Below are 18,344 nucleotides of genomic sequence, written 5' to 3'. Positions count from 1 at the left end.
TATAAGTGCATAGAATTCCAAGTAAGGGATGACATGCTAGCAGAGGCCTCTCCCACATGATACTTGCTATCGATCTAGTAACGTAGTCAATTGCTTAGGGACAATTCCGCAACTCCTACCACCACTTTTCCACACTCGTTAGACACTCATAGTTGTTTCTTTATCTAGCCAACCCCTAGTTTTATTTACGTGTTCTTTACTTTATTGCAAGCCTATCCTATCGCTCCTACAAAGTACTTCTAGTTTCATACTTGTTCTAGGTAAAGCGAACGTAAAGTGTGCATAGAGTTGTATCGGTGGTCGATAGAATTGAGGGAATATTTGTCCTACCTTTAGCTCCTCGTTGGGTTCGACACTCTTACTTATCGAGAAAGGCTACAATTCATCCCCTATACTTGTGGGTTATCAGCCTCGGAACACATGAGACCGAAAGGTCGAGCATGAATCGTATAGTTGATATGATTAGTATAGAGATGCTTACCACTGAAACTATTCTCGACTCACGTGATGATCGGACTTGAGATAGTGGATTTGGATCATGTACCACTCAAATGACTAGAGAGATGTACTTTTTAAGTGAGAGTTCTTAAGTACTATGATTAATTGAACTAATTATCATAAACATAGTCTAATGGTCTTTACGAATTACGATGTAGATTGCGCTATAGCTCTACTGTTTTTATATGTTCCTAGAGAAAATTTAGTTGAAAGTTGATAGTAGCAACTTTGCGGACTGAGTCCGTAAAATCTGAAGATTGTCCTCATTGCTGCGCAGAAGGCTTATGTCCTTAATGCACCACTCGGTGTGCTGCACCTTGAGCGTCGTCTGTGGATGTTGCGAACATGTGACATACACATTTTTGATGACTATGTGATAGTTCAGTGCATAATACTTAATAGCTTAGAAGCAAGGTGCCGAAGATGTTTTTGAAACGTCGCGGAACATATGAGATGTTCTAAGAAATGAAATTGAGATTTCATGCTCATGCCCTTGTTGAGAGGTATGAGACCTCCGACAAGATTCTTTGTCTACAAAGTAAAGGAGAAAAGCTCAAATAGTTGAGCATGTTCTCAGATTGTCTCAGTACAACAATCGCTTGAATCAAGTGGGAGTTAATCTTTCAGATGAGATAGTGATGGTTATCCAAAGTCACTGCCATTAAGCTGCTGGAGCTTCGTGATGAACTATAAACATATCAAGGATAGATATGATGATCCTTGAGCGATTCGCAATGTTTGACACTGCTAAAGTAGAAATCAAGAAGGAGCATCAATTTGTTGATGGTTAGTAAAACCACTAGTTTCAAGAAAGGCAAGGGCTAAAAGGGATACTTCATGAAACGACAAACCAGTTGCTGCTCTAATGAAGAAACCCAAGATTGAACCCAAACCCGAGACTGAGTGCTTCTGTTATGAGGGGGACGGTCACTGAGACGGAGCTACCCTATATACTTGGTAGATAAGAAGGCTGGCAAAGTCGACAGAAGTATATTTGATATACATGATATTGATGTGTGCTTTACTAGTACTCCTAGTAGCATGAGGGTATTGAATACCGGTTCGGTTGCTAAGTGATTAGTAACTCGAAATGAAAGCTACGGTATAAACGGAGACTAGCTAAAGGCGAGATGACGATATGTGTTGGAAGTGTTTCCAAGATTGATGTGATCAAACATCGCACGCTCCCTCTATCATCGGGATTGGTGATAAAACTTAAATAATTATTATTTGGTGTTTGCGTTGAGCATGAACATGATTAGATCGTGTTTATTGCAATACGATTATTCATTTAAAAGAGAATAATAGTTATTCTATTTGCTTGAATAATTACCCTCAATGGTTTATTGAATCTCGATCATAGTGTTACACATGTTCATAATATTGGAGCCAAAAGATACAAAGTTATAATGATAGTACCACTTAGTTGTGGCACTGCCACTTGAGTTATGTTGGTGTAAAATGCATGAAGAAGCTCCATGCTGATGGATCTTTGTACTCACTCATTTTTGAAACGATTAAGACATGCAAACCATACCTATTGGTGTAAACGCATGAAGAAACTCCATGTGAATGGATCTTTTGGACTCACTTAATTTTGAATCACTTGAGACATGCAGATCATGCTACATGAAACAAGAGAGTAACTTGTTGGGAGTAATACATTTTTGATGTGTGCAGTCCAATGAGTGCTGAGGCACGCAGTGGATATCATTATGTTCTTACTTCACTGACGATTTGAGTAGATACAGGAGTATTTACTTGATGAATCACAAGTCTGAAATATTAAAAAGTTCAAAGCTGTTTCAGAATGAAGGTCGTCGTGACAAGAGGATAAACTGTCTACGATATGATCATAGAGATGAATATCTGAGTTACGAATTTTTGGTACACAGTTAAGACAATGTGAAAATTGTTTCGTAGTTCATGCCACCTGAAACACCATAGTGTGATGATGTGTCTGAATGTCATAGCCACGCCCTATTTGATATGGTGCATACTATGATGTCTCTTATCGAATTACCACTATCGTTTATGGGTTATGCATTAGAGACAACCGCATTCACTTTAAATAGGGCACCGCGTATTTTCGTTGAGATGACATAGTATAGACTATGGTTTGGAGAAACCTAAGTTGTCGTTTCTTGAAAGTTTGGGGCTACGATGCTTATGTGAAAAAGTTTCAGTCTGATAAACTTGAACCCAAAAGAAGATAAATGCATCTTCATAGGATATCCAAAACAAGTTGGATACATATCCTATCTCAGATCCGGAAGCAAAGTGTTCGTTTCTAGAAATGGGTCCTTTCTCGAGGAAAGGTTTCTCCCGAAAGAGTTGAGTGGGAAGGTGGTGGAACTTGATGAGGTTAGTGAACCGTCACTTCAACCAGTGTGTAGCAGGGCGCATGAAGATGTTCCTGTGGCGCCTACACCAATTGAAGTGGAAGCTGATGATGGTGATCATTAGAGCTTCAGATCAAGTTACTACAAACCTCGCAGGTCGACAAAGGTCACGTACTACTACAGAATGGTACGGTAACCCTGTCTTAGAGGTCATGTTGTTGAACAACAATGAACCTACGAGTTATGAAGAAGCAATGGTGGGCCCGGATTCCGACAAATGGCTGGAGGCCATGAAATCCGAGAGAGGATCCATGTATAAAACAAAGTGTAAACTTTGGAAGAACTATTTGATGGTAGAGATCTTTAAAAGGAAGACAGACGATGATGGTGATAAATCACTATTAAGAAAAGCTCGACTTGTCGCAAAGATGTTTCCGACAAGATCAAATAGTTGACTATGATGAGACTTTCTCACTCGTAGCGATGCTAAAAGTGTGTTAGAATTATGTTAGTAGTTGCTGCATTATTTGTGAAATATTACACATAGGATGTCAAAACATTGTTTCCCTGACAGTTTCCTTGAGGAAAGATTGTATGTGATACAACCAGAACGTTTTGTCGATCCTAAAGATACTAACAAGTATGCAAGCTCCAGCGATCCTTTTATGAACTGGTGCAAAGCATCTCGAAGTTGGAATATACACTTTGATGAGATAATCAAAGCTTTTGGGTTTATGCAAGGTTTATGAGAAAACTTGCATTTCCAAATAAGTGAGTGGGAGCACTATAGTATTTCTGATAAAGAATATGTGATTGGCATATTGATGATCAGAAACAATGTAGAATTTCTGTAAAGCACAAAGGTTGTTTGAAAGGGGTTTTTCAAAAAAAGACCTGAATAGTGCTACTTGAACTTTGAGCATCAAGATCTATGGAGATAGATCAAAATGCTAAACAAAAATTTCAAAAGAAATGCATGCCTTGACGAGTTTTTGAAGGAGTTCAAAATAGATCAACAAAGAAAGAGTTCTTGGCCGTGATGTAAGGTGTGAATTTGAGTAAGACTCAGAAGCCCGACCACGGCAGAAGAAAGAGAAAGGACGAAGGTCGTCCCCTATGCCTTAGCCGTAGACTCTACAGTATGCCATGCTGTGTACCGCACGTGATGTGTGCCTTGCCACAAGTCTATTAAGAGGTACAGAGAGTGATCCAGGATTGAATCACTAAACAACGGTCAAAGTTATCCTTAGTAACTAATGGACTAAGGAATTTTTCTCGATTATGAAGGTGGTTAAAGAGTTCGTCGTAAAGGGTTACGTTGATGCAAGCTTTGACACTAATCCGAATAACTATGAGTAGTAAAACGGATTCCTAGAGTAGAGTAGATATTTGGAGTATTTCCGAATAGCACGTAGTAGCAGCATCTATAAGATGACATAAAGATTTGTAAAGCACACACAAATCTGAAAGATTCAGAGCCGTTGACTAAAACCTCTCTCACGAGCAATACATGGTCAGACCCCAGAACTATATGAATGTTGGATTCGTTAAAATTACATGGTGATGTGAACTAGATTATTGACTCTAGTGCAAGTGGGAGACTGTTGAAAATATGCCCTAGAGGCAATAATAAATTAGTTATTATTATATTTCTTGTTCATAATAATCGTTTATTATCCATGCTAGAATTGTATTGATTGAAAACTCAAATACATGTGTGGATACATAGACAACACACTGTCCCTAGTGAGCCTCTAGTTGACTAGTTCGTTGGTCAAAGATGGTCAAGATTTCGTGACCATAGGCAAGTGTTGTCACTTGATAACGGGATCACATCATTAGGAGAATCGTGTGATGGACAAGACTCAAACTATGAACGTAGCATATTGATCGTGTCGTTTTATTGCTATTGTTTTCTGCGTGTCAAGTATTTGTTCCTATGACCATGAGATCATATAATTCACTAGAACCGGAGGAATACCTTATGTGCATCAAACGTCACAATGTAACTGGGTCACTATAAAGGTGTTCTACAGGTATATCCGAAGGTGTCCGTTGAGTTAGTATGGAACAAGACTGGGATTTGTCACTCCGTGTGACGGAGAGGTATCTCGGGGCCCACTCGGTAATATAACATCACACACAAGCCTTGCAAGCAATGTGACTTAGTGTAAGTCACGGGATATTGTATTACGGAACGAGAAAAGAGACTTGCTGGTAATGAGATTGAAATAGGTATGCGTATACCGACGATCGAATCTCGGACAAGTGACATACCGAAGGACAAAGGGAATGACATACGGGATTATATGAATCCTTGACACTGAGGTTCAACCGATAAGATCTTTGGAGAATATGTAGGATCCAATATGGGCATCCAGGTTCCGCTATTTGATATTGACCGAGGAGTACCTTGGGGCATGTCTGCATAGTTCTCGAACCCGCAGGGTCTGCACACTTAAGGTTCGGCAATGTTTTAGTATAGTTGAGTTACATGTGTGGTTACCGAATGTTGTTCGGAGTCCCGGATGAGATCACGGACGTCACGAGGGTTTCCAGAATGGTCCGGAGACGAAGATTTATATATAGGATGACCTCATTTGATTACCGGAAGGTTTTCAGGCATTACCGAAAATGTACCGGGAGTGACGAATGGGTTCCGGATGTTCACAGGAGGGGGCCAGCCCACCCGGGGAAGCCCATAGGCCCTAGGGGTGGCGCACCGGCCCTTGATGGGCTGGTGGGACAGCCCAAGGGGGCCTATGCGCCAAGGATAAGAAATCAAAGAGAAAATAAAAAAAAGGAGGTGGGAAGGAGGAGAAGGACTCCACCTTCCAATCCTAGTTGGACTAGGATTGGAGGAGGACTCCTCCTATCCCTAGCCGGCGCACCAAGGGGGCCTTGGACCTCAAGGCAAGTCTCCCCTCCCCTCCTATATATAGTGGAGTTCTAGGGTTGATTTGAGACAACTTTTGCCACGGCAGCCCGACCACAAACACCATGGTTTTTTCTCTAGATCGTATTTCTGCAGAGCTTGGGCGAAGCCCTGCAGGAGTAGATCCTTAACCACCACCGGAGAGCCGTCATGCTGCCAGAGAACTCATCTACTTTTCCATCTTGCTTGTTGTATCAAGAAGGCCGAGATCATCGTCGAGCTGTACGTGTGCTGAACGCGGAGGTGCCGTCCGTTCGGCACTAGATCGGAGCGAATCGTGGGACGGATCACGGGACGGTTCGTGGGACGGTTCGCGGGGCAGATCGAGGGACGTGAGGACATTCCACTACATCAACCGTGTTTCTGAACGCTTCCTGCTGTGCGATCTATAAGGGTATGTAGATCCAAATCTCCTCTCGTAGATGGACATCACCATGATAGGTCTTCGTACGCGTAGGAATATTTTTTGTTTCCCATGCGACGTTCCCCAACATCCGCTGCCACCATCGCTAGTCTCGCAGCCCCTCTTGTTGCATCTACCAGCTCTTTTCAGCAAAGGCATCATCGCCTTGACCATTTATGTGGTTCTCGTATCTCGTCTTTGGTTCATCGAGGTGTTCTAGGGTCTGTCTCTTTTTTTTGCGGGGTAATGAAGAGCTTTATTCATACGAAGAGGCGCCAACACTATTAGACATGAGGCTGGTTACCAGCAACCCCCCCCCCCGGGGGGGGGGAGTCCATCCAGCACTCCAACACCTCCAATGTGTTTGCATGTTTTGCACAAAGGTGGCCCTGAACGTTTGCATGCCTCCTTACATGATGAATATCAAAAGAAATAAAAGTAGTAGGTTGCTCCTCAATATCTAAGAGTAACGACGCTATAACAGAGCGCGAAGTCCGGCGTGATTTTCAGAGGTTCACTACCTCCAAGCTATGTGTCTCAATCTGCACCCGTGCAAATCCACGAAGCAGTGCCACCACCACGCCTTCACGCACAGCAGAACCCTCCGCAACAAGAGGGCCTGTAATACCCGGGCATGGCTTGCATCAAGCTGACACAAACGACGGGGATGACCGAGCCACACCACCGATACCTGCTGTGTGCTCCATCACAGATATCTCAACATCACTTTTGATTTTGATCACCTCTCCGTCTGGTGGGCGCCACCCATGACCTGGTAGTATGCTCGCATGCTTGGTTCGAAGCTCTAGCACCGCAAGAGCTTCTCTAACCATCTTCAGTGACCGAACCGGGTCCATACTTTCCTTGTCATGACTAATGCTGTTCCGAGATATCCAGATAGCCCACATCACCGTGATGGTCTTAGCTCGATCTGAAGCACCGAAGCGAGGGTCACACGAAATATCCCTGGACCAAGTAAATCCATGCAATTCTGCAAGCTTGATATCCAGCCACTCACGCGCTTCTCTCCAGAAGCACTTTGCATGGGTGCACTGTATCAGTGCATGATACATATCTTCATCTGCTGCCAGGCAAACTTTGCACCTGGCTAGAGTCGTGACATGCCTGTACTTGAGGGTGCTCTCGATCGGAAGTATCCCCCGTAGCACACGCCACCAGAACACACGAACTTTTGGTACCACATTCAGCTTCCAAAGCCTTGTCCACAACTGCTTGTTTGTCTCTGAAGATTCTGTAACCGACCCTTCTTCTAGAGCAAGATGCTCGTTGCGAATCATGTCAGTTCGGTACGTTGATTTTACAGTGTAATGCCTATTTTCTCCGCTGACCATGCCCAACTATTATCTCCTCCCATCTGCCTTAAAGGGATATTAAGAATAGCTTCTGCCTCAGGAGAAATGAAATTTTTCCTCACAATATCGACCTTCCATGTCCCAGAATCAACATCAATCAGCTCTGAGACCGTGGTCATGCTTGTCGCGCCAATTTGCACCGACGGCTTCATGGAGATAAGCCCCGGGATCCACGGGTCTCTCCAGATCGAGACCGTCGTACCATCAATCCTATTAATCATACCGGCCTCTAGTGCCTGCCAGAATCGCGCTCCAGGTAGCAGATGCATGCAGGTGCGCCATAGTGCTGAGGAAATCGGTGTTTGGTAAGTACTTCCCTTTGAGAACTCATGCATAGAGTGACTCCGAGATCGTGACAAGTCTCCATCCATGCTTTCCGAGAAGGGCCAGGTTGAAGAGCTGCAAGTCTCTGAATCCCACCCATCCCTTTACTTTCGGGGTGGAAGTGTATCCCAGTCCAGCCAATGCAAAGATCGGTGATCATGGGAGCTACTCCACCAGTATCTCGCCATGCATGAGATGATTCCCTTGCAAACTTTTTTAGTTAATTTGCAACAGCTCATAGAGAATGCTGGGATCACTTGAGCCACTGACTTCAGACGCACCTCTCTTCCCGCACATGAAATCATGCGCTCTGTGCCTCCCTGCAACTTACTTCGGATTCTCTCTGTGAGATGATCGAAAGTGCCACTGGTAATCCGCCCCGTTGCAGTAGGTAAACCGAGGTATCTCTCGTTGAAAGCCTCGACAGAAATGCCAAGGTTTGTCTAACTGGATCGGTTGTGTTTGGACTGAAGAAGATGGAGCTCTTTTCTCGATTCACACACTGTCCAAAGTAGTCCCCATAGATCCTTAGAACAAGATTCAACCTTTGGGCACTTTCCTCTTTTGCATTCATGAAGATTAGACTGTCGTCTGCAAAGAGAAAATGATTGACCCAAGGTGAATTATTGCTTACTCTGATTCCTCTATCCACTTGTGCACCACCCAGATTTTTCAAAAGTGTGGTGAGTCCTTCAGCGCAGAGAAGGAACAGATAAGGCGAATAAGGGTCCCCTTGGCGGAGACCCCTAGATGGGGTGAAGTAAGGCAGCAACTCCCCATTCACACGAACTGTAAACCTGACAGAAGTCACACATTTCATCGCTAGTCTAACAAAACTCGAGCTGAAACCCAATCTTAACATGATAGCTTCCACATAATGCCATTCGACCCGGTCGTACGCTTTCATCATGTCAAGTTTGACAGCACACACATAATTTTTGCTCTTCTTCCTCCTCCTCATCGCATGTATGCTCTCATAAGCAATTAATACATTATCAGTGATAAGTCGTCCAGGAATAAAAGCACTTTGTTCTTCACTAATAATTTCTCCGAGGAACTCCCTAACTCTGTTAGTAGTGCATTTGGAAGCAACCTTATACAAAACAAAGCATAATGAAATTGGCCTGTATTGGGAAATACGCTCCGGTTACCTGACTTTTGGGATAAGGGTTATGGACGTGTCATTCATACCCACTGGCAGCTCCCTGCCATTCAAAAAATCCAGCATAGCCAGCACTGTGTCGTCTTTGGGAAGACCCCAATGCCGTCGGAAGAAACCCGCTGTGAAACAATCCACCCCTGGTGCTTCGGATGGGGCCATCTGAAATAATGTCGTCCGAACCTCATCGGTCGTAAATGGCTCTTGTGGAGGTGCTCATTCATAAACGGCGTCACCTTGGGCGAAACCAGGTTGGGCAGTTCGTCCTTGGGCTTAAAACCCTCGGAGGTATATAGGGCTTCATAGAATCCCTTGACTTCTGCATGATTTTCTTCAATAGTTTGACATGTTGAACCGTTGGATCGCTCCAAGCACTCAATCTTGTTAGTACGCTTTCGTTGAGCTGCTTGAGCATCAAAATATCCCGTGTTACGGTCCCCTTTCCGTAGCCAAAAGACTCTAGACCGTTGTCGTACCCAAATTTCCTCCTGTCGGAGAGCATCACACAATTGTTTGCCCACTGCGCGCTCTTCGTCGGCAGGGCCACGCCCAGTGGAGCGTGCTTGTAGGTGATCAATTTTGGCACGCATCTTCTTCTCTTTGCGTGTTAGATTCCCGAACTCCTTCGCCGCCGAGGTAGCCAGCACATGTTGCATGTCGCTTAGGGCATTCACCACCCCGACTAAACCCTCCTGTCCAGCTTCCTTATGCCATTGCTGAAGCACAAGATGGTCGTAATCAACATGAGTTTGCCAAACATCCTCATACCAAAATTGCCTATGTTGGCTTTTGAACGTGCGTATGCAGCTGTACAGGCGTGGCTACGCGATTCTTGCTTCGGACGGCTACTTGACGGAATTTGCGTAACTAGCGACACGAATAAAACTGATCGATGGATTTGATGGCTAAAGGCCCATGTCGAGCCTTTGCTTTGTATTGCTTTTCGTTTTTCTGGTGTCACAATCAACACCCCTAGGGTGTCTTTTATACACGTCCACAAGGGACTATGAAAATAGACTAGGACTAGGAATCCTAATACTACTAGGACTCAGTTTGGCTTTCTTTCCTAATCCTAAAGAAACAACATGATTAACTTCTACATTCACCTCCTTAATCTTGTTGCTTGACTTCACTTCTTGCAGTCCGACTTTCCTCCTCATCTCGATGAACTTCTGTCGACCGAGGGACTTGGTGAAAATATTGGCAAGTTGGTCTTTCGTGTTCACATGTTGAACCTCGATCAACCCTTCTTCAATGCACTCCCGGATATGGTGGAACCGGGTATCTATGTGCTTGCTCCTTTCGTGATGAACCGGATTTTTGCACAACGAGATTGCAGCTTGGTTATCGATCTTCAGTGACACCTTCTGCACCTCCCGCTTTGCAAGAATAGCTAGGAGTCTTCTCGGCCACACTGCTTGACAAGCCGCCGTGCTTGCCGCTATGTATTCTGCCTCGCATGAAGACAGTGCCACCACCTTTTGCTTCTGAGAATTCCAGCTAATCGGATTTGGGCCAAGGTAAAAAACCATGCCCGTTGTGCTCTTTCGGTCATCAACATCACCTGCCATGTCACTATCTGAATATCCACAAAGGATCAATCCTTCCTTTCCCTTTCTGTACGTGCAGCCAAGATTAATTGTGACTTTCACATAGCGTAGAATTTGATTGACCGCGCTCATGTGTTCGGTTGTCGGATTCTCCATGAATAGACTCACGATCCCGACTGAATAAGCCAAGTCAGGTCGGGTATGCACCAAGTATCTTAGGCTACCCACAACGCTTCGATACATTGTGGTGTCCACCGGCGGATTTGAGCTACGCTTGCTCAACTTGTGACGTTGGTCCATTGGAACTTGTGTCACGTAGCAATCTTACATGCCACACTTGTCCAATAACTTGACCGCGTAAGCCGATTGACATAGGGAAATCTCCCCGAAGCTTTGCTTCACTTCGATACCCAAGTAATAGCTGAGTAATCCCAGATCACTCATGCTAAATTTGTTCTTCATTTGCGTCTTGAAACGTTCAATTTCTTGTACGCTATCTCCGGTGATAATCAGATCGTCGACATAAACTCCAACTAGCAGGTTTGAGTCTTTGGAGTTCTTTGTATAGACTGCGTGCTCGAGGGGACATCTCTTGAACCCGAGCGAGACCAGACTTCGGTCTAACTTTGAGTTCCAAGCTCTTGGCACTTGCTTCAACCCATAAAGTGCCTTCTTGAGCTTGTAAACTTTCCCTTCTTCGCCTTTCTTTTCGTAGCCGAGGGGTTGTTCCACGTACACTTCTTTTGTGAGATCGCCGTTGAGGAAAGCAGATTTAACATCCATATGATGAACCTTCCAATCCTCTTGTGCTGCCAAAGCTAGGAGCACTCTCACCATCTCGATTCGAGCAACCGGTGCAAACACCTCATCATAGTCAACTCCTTGAAGTTGAACGTAGCCCTTTGCAACGAGTCTTGCCTTGTACTTCACAATGGCACCCTTCGTGTCCTTCTTTAACTTGTAAACCCACTTCAAACCTATCGTCTTTTGGTTTGGAGGTCGGGTTACCAAAGTCCACGTGCCATTGCTCTCAATTGCCTTCATCTCCTCATCCATGGCGTGCGTCCAGCTAGGACTTTTGCTCGCCTCTACGAAGTTCGCCGGCTCCTCAACTCCGAACAGACATAGTCCAGAGTACTCGAGCGTAACTGGCTTTGTGTACTTGTAGACTTTCTTGAGGGTCTTGTAGCGACGAGGCCCTGAGGAATCCATTGTGGCTTGCGAAGGAGGCGACACAAATTGTGTCGATGTTGATGCACTTGAGGAATATGGCTGAGTCTCGGGCGTGTCATCGACATCCGCGTCGTCGGCGTAGTCGTCGTGATCATGACCATCATCTTGATTGTCATCGTCACTATGCGCCTCGTTGTCGATGTTGTCGTCGAGATCTCCACCCGTGCCGTGCGCTTTGTTATCGCTATCTCCTTGCGACCTATGCACTTCGTCGTCGGTGTCGGCACCATGATGATCACTACCATTGTGGCCACCTTCGTTTGGCGTCTTGCCAACCACCTGGACATCTTCTCCTGCGTCATCGTCAGTTGGAAATTCAACTGCAAATATGTTACTGTTTGGAGCATCGTCGGCTGCGGCGCTCCAATTCCACGCTTGGTTTTCTTCAAACACGACATCGCGTGAAATCCGTAGACGCTTGGTTTGTGGATCATAGAAACGGTATGCCTTGGTGCCAGAACTGCTCTCGTATCCGATGAACACCATCTTGGTGCTACGATCGGCAAGCTTTGAGAGATGTGGCTCCGCCGTCTTCACATGTGCCACGCACCCGAACGTCCGTAGATGAGACACATTCGGCTTACGTCCATAAATTGCTTCATACGAAGTCTTGCCGATCACCGCCTTCGTTGGAGCCCGGTTGAGAAGATAGACCGCCGTCGAGACAACTTCTCCCCAAAGGTCCCCGGCAGGTTCTTGCTCTTGAGTAAACTCCTTGCCATGTCAACGACGGTTCGATTGCGCCTTTCAACGACCCCATTCTGCTGCGGCGTGTAAGGTGCCGTGAGGAACCTCTTTATGCCAATCTTCTCACAGTAGTCGTCGAACTCATTCGATGTAAACTCTCCGCCGCGATCTGTCCGTAGAGCGCGAACCTTCAACTTGTGTTCCATCTCTGTTGTAGCCTTCAACTTCTTGAACGCTTCAAACGCCTCATCTTTAGATCGTAGGAGAATGACCCACATATATCTCGAGTAGTCGTCTACCACAAGGAAGAAATACTTCTTTCCAGCGTGAGTTGCCGGGGTGATAGGGCCACATAGATCACCATGGAGCAGCTCGAGTGCATCACTTGCACGATAGGTAGACTGAGCAGGGAATGGCCTGCGGTGCTATTTTCCAACCAAGCACCCGTCACATACTCGATCAACATGGTCGATAACTGGCATCCCGGATACCATCTCCATCTTTGACATCTTATTCAAGGCGTAGAAGTTAACGTGTCCAAATCTAGCATGCCATAACCATGAATCATCATCACTCTTGGCAAGCCAACACTCCGGTTGAGATTGATCAAGGTTGAGGATATAGAGCCAATTCCGTGTGCGATTAACACGAGCTAGCACGTTCCGGAGGTTGTCGAAGATCGTCATCACTCCGCTCTCTATATTCACCTTGCATCCATTCTCGTCAAGCTTCCCAATAGAGATGATGTTGTTGCGCAGCCGTGGGATGTAGTACACTCCGGTGAGTATCCGATGTTCGCATGTGAGACCCTCAAAGAGGACAGATCCTTGCCCGCAAATCTTCATAGCTGAACCATCACCGAACTTGACCGAGCCTTCAACATCGTATTCCACCTCGAGGAATTTCTCCTTGCACCCCGTCATGTGGTTACTGGCACCCGTGTCGAGATACCACGACACGTTCTGATCACCGGATAACTTTGGTGTCACTTTTTCCTCATGAAGTAGCACCTTCCGGCTTGGTTTCACAACCACCGTTTCAGCGAGATCACAAACTTTGGCCATCAGAAGACCTGGACCTTCGTCTTCGTGCTTTGCCAAATTTGCCTTGATCTCCCGCTTGTTAGGCTTTGGACAATCCTTCGCAAAGTGACCCATCTTATCGCAGTTATAGCACTTGACCTCGGACAAGTCCAAGTTCCGTGGTTTCTGCTCTTTAGATTGGCCCGCCTTACCACGACCTTGTGGTTTGCCTTTTCCTTTGCCTTTTCCGGTTTGTCCATCGCCCTTCGTGTTGCTTGAGCCTTCGCCGCCGTCACGCCTTCCTTTGCTACTTGGGGCCTCCCAATCTGCGCGCGAATACATGAGTTGGTCGCTACCTCCTCCTTTGCCTTTCGGACAACCACGAGCATTCTCTTCCCATGTCCGCAAGCGTCCGATTGCCTCCGTTATGGTCATGTCGTCGATGTCGTAAAGCTGCTCGAGCGTGCCGATGATGTACGTGAATTTATCAGTCACCGAACTGAAAAATTTCTCCACAATCTCGGTCTCATCGAGATTTGCACCAAGCGCGCGGATCTCTCCCACCAAAGTAGTAAGACGCATGGCATAGTCGTTCACCGATTCAGTTTCCTCCATCTGCAACTTGTGAAATTGGCGCTTCAGCACTTGTGCCCGAGCCTTGGTGACGCGATCTTCTCCGATCCTCATCTCCTTGAGTGCGTTCCACGCCTCTCTTGTCGTCTCGAACTCCGCCAATGTCATTAGCACGGAATCCGGCATGGACTGGGCTATGGCGGCCATGGCACCTTCGTCGGACTCGTCATCGACGTCGTCGTCCGTGATTGCCTGCCACACTCGAAGGGTTCGGAGAATAATTTTCATCTTCACCGCCCACACGCCGTAGTTGGCGTCGGTGAGCATCGGGTACTGGATGGGGATGTTGCGATGCGCCTGGACGTTGGCGCCGCTCGTTCCTCCACCACTGGTTGCTGACTTGACGCCCTTCTTCACCTTGTCGCCGTTCTTGTTCGCCTTGGCACCGCCCTTGCCGGACTTGACCGACTCAACGTCGCTATCCGTCATCGTAGATCGTCGAGGCTTTGATACCAATTGTTGGCTTTTGAACGTGCGTATGCAGCTGTATAGGCGTGGCTATGCGATTCTTGCTTCGAACGGCTACTTGATGGAATTTGCGTAACTAGCGACACGAATAAAACTGATCGATGGATTTGATGGCTAAAGGCCCGTGTCGAGCCTTTGCTTTGTATTGCTTTTCGTTTTTCTGGTGTTACAATCAACACCCCTAGGGTGTCTTTTATACACGTCCACAAGGGACTATGAAAATAGACTAGGACTAGGAATCCTAATACTACTAGGACTCGGTTTGGCTTTCTTTCCTAATCCTAAAGAAACAACATGATTAACTTCTACAGCCTAGCAGTTCTTGCACCTGGTGCGGCCAAATTTTCCCTTGGATCTACCATAACAAAACAATGATTAGATTCCATGGTTCCAATATGCCGAACACGTGTGTTAGGGAACATGTTGACGAACTTAAGATTGCCAAGACCGCGGTCCAGCCTGGCTTTAACATTTGCATCTCCCTGATGTCCATTATCCCATGTATGCTCCGCTCCTGACCAGCCGAGGCCGAGTAGCGAGCAATCATCAACTGCCACTCTGAACGCCCTCATTTGATATTCAGACCGATCCACACGAGAGAAGTGTTCAAACGTAGTCAAAGTCTCATTGAAATCACAAACACAAAGCCACGCATCATGCTGTATTCCAACGAGTGTTCGAAGAAATCTCCAGCTACGTGGCCGATCCTTCACTGTTGGAGCTCCATAGAACCCCGTGACCCTCCACTCTTGCGAGGCTCGGGTCTTTTTCTTAACCAGAACATCAATACGGCATGAGCTATAATTTTTCGGTTCCACATCTAGCTCATCCTTACAGAACAAACCAATACCACCACTAAGGCCAATACTTTTCACCGCAAAACACCATGCAAAACCTAAAAGATTCTGCAAGATCTTCACCCTTAGTGCTGAAATTTTGGTCTCCATCACAAATAGGAGACATGGCCCTTCTTGCTTCACCACACTGTGAAGCTCTCGAACTGTCGAAGGGTTCCCAAACCCTCGACAGTTCCATCTTAAGCAACTAATTGCTTCGGACAGGGCTGACTCACTGCCGCTGCCGAAGAATCCGAATTATTCAGGGTAGGTTTCTTTTTCTTTGGCTCCCTCTTAGTTTGCGAACCCTCTGGTGAGTCCGTGAGAGAAGGATTCTCCTTAGCTGATCCATCTTCTGCCTTATGGGGATGAATTGCTAGGAGGGGCCGATCCACCCTTCTATTCATCTGGTTCTGAGCCTGAGGCCCTCCCTTTATCTTTTGTTGGTTCCGCGGTTGCTTGACCGGGGACGTAACCTTAGTCATACTCTTGGCTGTTGTGCTTGAGTTGCGCGTATCCGCTTTACTCTTTGAGGCAGCAAAACTCTCCCTCGTCGAGCTATCCCCCGACATGGTCTTTTTCCTCTCATCCTGCGCACGCAGACCCTTCCCAAACGGAAGATCACCATTGTCATCTCGTGTTCCAGGCATAGTCCATAAAAGGTCTGAATGACCCAAGTTTCTACATGAGAAGCAGAAGTGCGGTTCGTTCTCGTAGAGAATATCATATGGATCCATGCACTGCCTAGTATCCACCTCCTCAAGGGCTTGTCGACCTCCATGGTGACTCTCGCCCTTAGGTAGCGGGTGCATGATAAAACTGGACATCTGTTGTTTTTTGTCGATCTGATGTGCAATTGCTGTACTCCATGGTTTAGCCCGGAGATTGAACGGGAGGTTCAGCACTCGAGCCCATAGTTGCAGCTTATCAAACTTTAACTCAGACGGTCGCATGCACTCATCAAATTCTGACAATATTACGACATTCTTACCGACATGCCATGGTGATCCCTCCCACACGTGATCCCGATCCCTTTGACATGCAAATTCTGCAACAAACATGTTTTCCTCCACAGGTTTGAAGGACAAACCCTTAGGGTTACCCCACGCTGGCCGAAGCGCGTTGGAGATCGTCTGGATGTGGAGAGTATGTCGATGAAGAAATTTTCCGGTCAACATCCACTTCTCCTTCGATCCCTCCTCCAGATCGTCAAGCACCAGTGGGGTTGCTTCCTCATCAATTATCTCCATCTTGCCTAGTGCCTCCGCAAGTTTTTCCCTCGTCGTCCTTGGCGAGAGCGCCTCCTTCTCTTTCCCCCGATCAGCAGGTGAGGCCATCGCTGACCAGCAGTCCCGATTCGCGCCCCGCCTATCAGATCAACGTGTGCCGCCAATGGTCCTCCTGAGAAACCCTAATCGCCTCCTGAGGGGCTCCAGGGAAAAGCTCTCTTAACCCTAGGGTCTGTCTCTGGTAACGCTTTGTTGGATTGTCTAGGTTGTAGGCTTGGTAAGCAAATTCGACTACCATATCCTCATAGTGAGTCAGTGTCCGAGCACCCTTTTGATCTCGTTCGCTCTGATATCTAGGGTCCGGCTCCCTTCGCATTGAAAGGGGGTCATCGCTATTATATTATCTTTATACATGATTTTTCTCGGTACACTTGGATCTATTTCATGTCTTCTCGTAGTGAGGTCTTATCTATATACAAAAAATTTGCTGTCATGGTTCATACCCAGTTTTCCACTCATGTTTGGCTAGTGAGCACATCTCCCAAGCATTGTGAGGTTTCCTTGCTGAGCAGGGTACTCTTCCTAAGTTCTCTTGTCCTAGTGCTCATGCTCAGAATGGAGTGGCTGAGCACAAGCATCGTCGCCTTCTTGAGACGTCGTGTGCGATGATGATCGCCGCCTCCCTTCCGCCTCACTTCTGGGCTGAGGTTGTTACCACTTCTACCTATCTGATTAATATTCATCCATCTGCTGCTTTACAGGGTGGTATTTCTCTTGAGCGTTTTTCTTGTCGTTCTCCGGATTATTTAGTGCTTCGTTTATTTGGTTATGTTTGCTATGTCTTGCTTGCCCCTCGTGAACGCACCAAACTGACCGCTCAATCTGTTGAGTGTTTCTTTCTCGGATACAATGATGAGCATAAGGGTTATCATTGTTGGGATCATGTCGGTCGTCGGATGCGTATTTCCCGGGATGTCACCTTTGATGTGTCTCGTCCCTTCTACCCGCGTCCATCATCCTCGGCCTTTTCCATGGAGGACATCTCTTTTCTTGCATTTCCAGATACACCTCCCTCTGTGCCCAGTATTCCTACTCCTCGTCCTGCTATTGCAGATCCGACGCCGTCCTCTCCTATAGTTTCTTCTCCTCCTTCACCGCATGACTCCCCACATTCATCACCGATACCTTCATCTTCTCCACCTTCACCACCGACACATTCCCTTTCTTCACCTCCAGTGATTCCGCCTCTTCCCTCCTTTCCTTTCCATTATACTCGTCGTCTACGTGTTGTGGATGAGTACTGATGTGCCCCCTACTTCTCGTGTGCTGTCTTCCTCCTCCCAACCGACTTATGATCTTTGTTCTCGGCCTTGTCTGCCCCCTGGTCGATATTCTCCTTCTTGCTATGGTCTTTCGACCGTTGTTGAGACGACTTCTTATAGAGATGCCGTTGTTCATCCTGAATGGCAGTTTGCCATGGCAGAGGAGCTTGCTTCCCTTGAGCGCACCGGCACGTCGGATCTGGTTTCTCTTCCTCCCAGTTTTCATCCCATCACTTGTAAGTGGGTCTTTAACATTAAGATTCACTATGATGGTTCTCTTGAGCATTATAAAGCACGTCTTGTGCCTCGTGGTTTTTAGCAGGAGCATGG

At 46.4% G+C, this 18,344-nt stretch overlaps 1 protein-coding gene across 1 annotated transcript in view; it reads right to left on the bottom strand.

Moving 5' to 3' along the window:
• LOC123448679 (sucrose synthase 4) overlaps window positions 1-18,344 on the bottom strand; it is a 43,867-nt gene that overhangs the window by 20,583 nt on the left and 4,940 nt on the right. The gene's annotated exons all lie outside the window — the stretch shown is intronic.

The sequence above is a fragment of the Hordeum vulgare genome, chromosome 4H, assembly GCF_904849725.1.
Source record: "Hordeum vulgare subsp. vulgare chromosome 4H, MorexV3_pseudomolecules_assembly, whole genome shotgun sequence".
Classification (NCBI taxonomy): domain Eukaryota; kingdom Viridiplantae; phylum Streptophyta; class Magnoliopsida; order Poales; family Poaceae; genus Hordeum; species Hordeum vulgare.
Note: the sequence above shows the minus strand (reverse complement) of the source record. Positions and strands in the feature narration are given on the sequence as shown.